Genomic DNA, 6320 nt, shown 5'->3' on the forward strand with positions numbered 1-6320 from the left:
TGAGATACAAGAGTGAACCAATCATACCCCTATACAACTTTTGATCACCTGATGAACCAGGTTTATCAACATCTAATTTAGTGGCAGTTGCAATGGATGTGTCTATTTCTTTAGATTCCTCCATTTTAAACTTTTTGATTAGCTCTTTTGTATACTTCTGCTGATGGATCATGGTTCCATTTGGACTTTGTTTGATCTGTAAGCCTAAGAAGAAATTAAGCTCACCCATCATGCTCATTTCAAACTCACTCCCCATTAATTTTGCAAAGTCCTTACTTAGCTTGTCAGTGGTGGCCCCAAAGATTATGTCATCAACATATATTTGTGCAACAAGGATATCCTTACCTTTTTCCCTTAAGAATAAGGTACTATCAATTTTACCTCTCTTGTAACCATGCTCCAGCAGGAATTTTGACAGTCGTTCATACCATGCTCTTGAGGCTTGCTTGAGTCCATAGAGAGATTTGTCTAACTTGTACACATGCTCAGGACATTCCTTGCTCTCAAACCCTGGAGGTTGTTTCACAAACACTTCTTCTTTCAGGTAGCCATTTAGGAAGGCACTTTTGACATCCATCTGATGAAGAGTAAATTCCATATGTGCCGCAAAGGCCATGAGAAGTCTGATTGCCTCTAGTCTTGCAACTGGAGCAAAAGTCTCATCATAGTCCATGCCCTCCTCCTGGCTGTAACCTTGGACCACCAATCTTGCCTTGTTTCTTGTAACTGTTCCATCTTCATCAAGTTTGTTCCTGAAGACCCATTTTGTACCAATGACTGATCTGTCCTTGGGTCTTGGAACTAGATGCCAAACTTGACTTCTTTCATACTGGTTAAGTTCATCTTGCATTGCATTCACCCAATCTGCATCCTGCAAAGCCTCAACAATATTTTTAGGTTCAATGATAGATAGAAAAGTATCAAAAGCACACAGATTCTTTAATTGTGATATGGTTTTGACTCTAGATGTTGGATCAGTGAGAATGTTCTCAATGGGATGAGAACTTTGATACTTGTGAGATTTCACAACCAACTGGCTTCTGCTAGATGTTTCAGCCATTTGCCGAGGAACAGGATCATGAACAGGTTCCTTCAAAGAATTTATTTCAATTCCTCTTTGATTAGTTCCCCCTGTCAGGTTGCCCTGTATGGAAGAACCTGTTCCATCACCTGTTCTTTCTGTTGGTCCCACTTTGACCTGAGTTGATGCTTCAGTCAAGTCCTTTACCAATTCGATGGCTTCATTTTCATGTTCCTGTCTCTCAGAAAGAATGTTAGTTTCATCAAATACTACATGCACACTTTCTTCTACACACAAAGTTCTTTTGTTAAACACTTTATATGCTTTGCTATGTGAAGAATATCCCAAGAATACTCCCTCATCACTTCTGGGATCAAACTTACCTAGGGAGTCTTTTCCATTATTGTGCACATAGCACTTGCAACCAAATGCCCTAAGATGGGATATATTTGGTTTTCTCCCTTTAAGTAATTCATATGGAGTCTTCTCTACCAGAGGTCTGGTCATGCATCTATTGATTATGTAACATGCAGTGTTTACAGCCTCTGCCCAGAAGCTGTGAGGCAATTTACTATAAAGCAGCATGGTTCTAGCCATGTCCTCAAGAGTTCTATTCTTCCTTTCAACTACTCCATTTTGTTGAGGGGTCCTAGGGGCAGAGAAATTATGATCTATACCATTTTCATCACAGAATTCAGCAAACTTGGAATTTTTAAATTCAGTTCCATGATCAGACCTAATGGATGCAAGTTGATTTCCTAATTGTTTCTGAGTTTTTCTATCAAATGCAGTGAACATATCAAATGCTTCATCGTTGGAGGTTAGAAATAGAACCCAGGTAAATCTAGAATAATCATCAACAAGCACCATTACATATTTCTTTCCACCTCTGCTCATGGTTCTCATTGGACCACATAGATCCATATGGATCAGTTCCAACGACTTTGTTGTACTTACCATTTTCTTGCTTTTGAAGGATGATCTTACCTGCTTCCCCCTTGCACATGCCTCACAAACATTGTCTTTCTTGAACTTGATATTAGGTAACCCTATCACCAAGTCTTTAGAGACTAATTTGTTAAGCTGATTTAGACTTGCATGACCAAGTCTTTTGTGCCACATGAGGGGATCATTGACCAGCACACTTAAACAAGTGAGTTCACTTTCTGAGAGTGTAGACAAATCTACAATGTAAATATTGTTAACTCTTTTTCCCTGCAAAACAATCTTGTCAGTGGTAAGGTTAATCACAAAGCATTTGGTGGAGGTAAAAGCCACAAGGTTACCTCTGTCACACAATTGTGACACACTTATTAGGCTATATTTCAAGCCATCTATCAGGTAGATTCTTTCCATTACCAAAGAAGACATTACCTCATTTTAAGTTCTCAAATGAAAGGAACTGGTCCTTGTTCCCAGTCATATATTTTGAGCAACCACTATCCATATACCATATTTGGCTTCATCCTTTCACTTGGACCTACAAAAGAAATCAGGGGTTAGTCTTAGGAACCCAAACTAATTTGGGTCCCTTTCTATAGGCAAAAGGATGAATCAAATTCCTTCTTGCCCATCCAGGCGGCTTACTTTTCTCTTGAACAAAGGCTTTGTTCTTTTGACTGGCCTTTACTTTTGCATTACATTCATTTTTGTAATGGCCAGTCTTGCCACAGTGTGCATATTTTACTCTCAGGAAGTGTGAGGTACTTGCTTTTAGGGTCCCACTTTGGTGCTTGAGTCCCATAGCCAAGTCCTCTTGTAACCAAGAGAGTGCATCAGAGGCCTTGTTCCATTTGCAAGTTCTGTCTAATTCATGTTTCACCTTTCCTAGATCTTCTTTTAGGACTTTGATTAGTTGATCCTTTTTATACAATTCATCCTTCATTTTTCCTAGGTTTTCCTCTAGAGTGAGATATGTGTGATCAGCTTTATTCTTTCCAGTTCCTAGTTTCAATTTTAAGTTTTCAGACCTAAGTTCTAGGACATTGTTATCAAGTTCAAGAACCTGGTTCTTCAACTCAGCATTTGTGTTGTCACTCTTATTAGCCCTAGACTCTAGGCTTTTGCATTTTGCTTTTAGGATCACACATTCCCTAGACAGAATTTCCTTCTCATTATTAATTAGCTCAGACTCATCAATGAAGTCTAGTAATAGCTCAGTCAACCTTTCTTTAGACAAAAATTTAATCTTGTCTTTGAGATGAAGAATACTTACCTCTTGTTCATCATCTGATTCTCCGATGGCCATCAGTGCTTTCTCTTCTTCAGCTTCATCTTCTGAGTCTTCATCTGAGGTTTCTCCCCAAGCAGCAACCATAGCCTTGGTTGAACTTTTGTTCCCTTTTGGTCGAACCTGTTCCTTCTTCCTGTTCCTTCGTTCAGCCCTTTCTTTCTTCCACTCAATTTCCCATTGAGGACAGTTCTTGATCATGTGATCAGTCTTACCACACTTGTAGCAACCCTCATTGGTCTGTTTCTCAAGAGCTCTTGTCTTGTTGAATGTTGTACCTCTTGAAGAACCCTTTCCTCTCATCAGGTACTTTTTGAAATCTTTGGTGATCATAGCCATCTCATCATCTTCCAGATCTGAACCTTCAGTAATTCTGAGAGCTAAGATTCTCTCCTTCTTGGGTGTATCCATTTTCATGGTTTGCCTTCTCATTTCATAAGCAGTAAGATTTCCAATCAGTTCATCCAGTCTGAGAGTAGCAATATTCTTGGATTCCTGAATGGCAGTGATTTTGCTTTCTCATGTGACTGGCAGAACCCTTGTCAGAATTTTCTCAACCTTGTCTTCTTCAAGAATAGTCCTTCCAAGATATTTAAGTTCATTTGTCAGTGTAGTGAACCTAGTATACATTTCTTGAATTGTTTCTCCTTCCTTCATAGTAAAGTTCTCATATTGAGAATACAGCAGTGTTCCTCTTGACCTCTTTACTTGAGGTGTTTCTTCATGAGCCACTTGCAAGGTGTCCCAGATTTCCTTAGCAGTGGTACAACTTTGAATTCTGTTGTACTCATCAGGACCTAGTCCACACAGCCATTTCTTGGCTTTAGCATTTTTCTCCCACTTCCTCAAGTCTTCAGCAGTGCAGTCAGCCCTTGTCTTTGGCACATCAACTCCTTCAACATTCTTCTTTGTGGTTGCTAGGGGGCCATCAGTGACTATGTCCCAGAGTTCATAGTCTTCCCCTATGATGTGATCTCTCATCTTGTTCTTCCACCAAGAATAGTACTGACCATTGAAAAGTGGAGGCCTAGCAGTAGATTGCCCTTCCCAGTTCCCAGGTGGTGCACTCATGTTGATCTTCTCCTAAGGTGTTAGCCTCTTCAAGGATAACCCGCTTTGATACCAATTGATGTTCTTTACGTCAATACCACACAAGGGGGGGGGGGGGGTAATTTGTGTGGTACCCAATTTTTGCTCTAGAAGAACCTGGTTCTTGTAGGTGTACTTACTACTACTGTTTGCGGAATTAAGAGTGCATAAAATAAAGAACACAGAGATTTTTACGTGGAAAACACCTAGCTCAAAGGGTGAAAAAATCACGACCTACTACTCAGTAGGATTTTGCCAAACTTCCACTAAAATCACTGAGCCAAAATAGCATATACAAAACTCTTGTAAACCTAAGGATTAAACTCTAATCCCAGTGTAGCACACAACCTCAACTGTTGCGACACCTTCAAGTTAACTCTAACTTGAATACTCAAAGTACCTAATACAATTGCTTCTATGAAAGCTGGGAAGGTACAACTTTAAAACACCTACTACAATTGAACTAAAATAAAAGAAAGATACAATGGAATTGGTTCTTCTATCTTGTCCAAGTAGCTTCAGGAATGCACACCTGAATCTCACATAAATTGCTTGCAAAATTGCCTCGCTCTTTTGCTCTCAATTTAGTTTAACTTCTGCGTTTGTGCAATACCTAAAAAAGAGAACACTCACTGTTATTTAATGAGTTAGTAATCAGAGTTTGATTGAGACTCAATTGCTGATCTTCCATCGAAGTTGAGTCCTTGAACAATATAAACTCCAACCCTATCCTTTATCCGGATTGTGTCCCCTTCCCATGAGAAGACTTTCTCTCCTCATCTAATATGCAACCTTTTCGATTAGTTCAGGAGATATTGCTGCTTGATCACTGAGACTTATCTCCTTCACGTGTATCTCGCATGTCTAGGTTGATAGATACTGTGCCTCACATGATGGACCTGGTCCATGACTGAGTTCATTTGTCATTCTTCAAAACTTCACCTGAACTTGGGCCAACACGATCGCACTGATCTTAGATCCATTAACCTTATCTTACTCTGTACGAACTGCTCAAGCAGCAAGTTACCCCTGACATGACCAAGAGTCTCATATGATGCCACAACGTGCAAATAGGCCACCAACTCGAACGAGATACATAAGGAAAATGAACTCTGGAAGGGACTACTCAAATCACGCAACTAATACGAACCTTCCCCAGAAAAATGGAGAAACAAAACACATAGAATGGAATATAAACGACTGTAATTATCATCACACTATTGCGGCGTGAAACCCGATCCGCACATAAACCTATCAAATCACGTCCGATTGACTTCAAATTTTGCAAGCAAGTCATATTCGACATTACGGACCTGCTCCAACTTTCGCAATCGGATTCCGACCCCGATATCAAAAGGTCCACCTCCGGTCAAACTTTTCGAAAACCTCGAAATTTCTATCATTAGCCAAATGACCCCAAAATGACCAACGAGCATCCGAATTCACTTCCGATCGCGCTTCCAACTCCAAAATCACCATACGGAGCTACTCCCAGACTCGGATTCCCAAACGGACATTGATAACACTGAAATGCTCTTCAACCCAGACTTATGAAATTTCTTCCAAAATGCTAACTTCCAAAATAGGCGCCAAAACGCTCCCGGGTCTTCCAAAACCCGATCTGGGCATACGCCCAAGTCCGAAGTCATCATACGAACCTGCTGGGTCCTTCGGACCCCAATTCCGACGTCGTTTACTCAAAAATCCAATCCTAGTTGATTATTTCAACTTAAAGCTTCCGAAATGAAAATTTTCCTTCCGAATCAACCCCAAACTTCCCGAATTCAATTCTGACCACGCGTACAAGTCGTAATACCTGAAATGGAGCTGCTCATGGCCTCGAACTGCTGAACGGCGCGCTAGGGCTCAAACGACCGGTCGGGTCGTTACAAATTATATATGTAAAGCTTTAAAATTGTTTACCCACAAAAGTTGCAGACCACAGTTCGTAACAACTTGAATTTTCTTATAATCCTTCTG

The sequence above is a fragment of the Nicotiana attenuata genome, chromosome 5 (genome assembly GCF_001879085.1).
Source record: "Nicotiana attenuata strain UT chromosome 5, NIATTr2, whole genome shotgun sequence".
NCBI lineage: Eukaryota > Viridiplantae > Streptophyta > Magnoliopsida > Solanales > Solanaceae > Nicotiana > Nicotiana attenuata.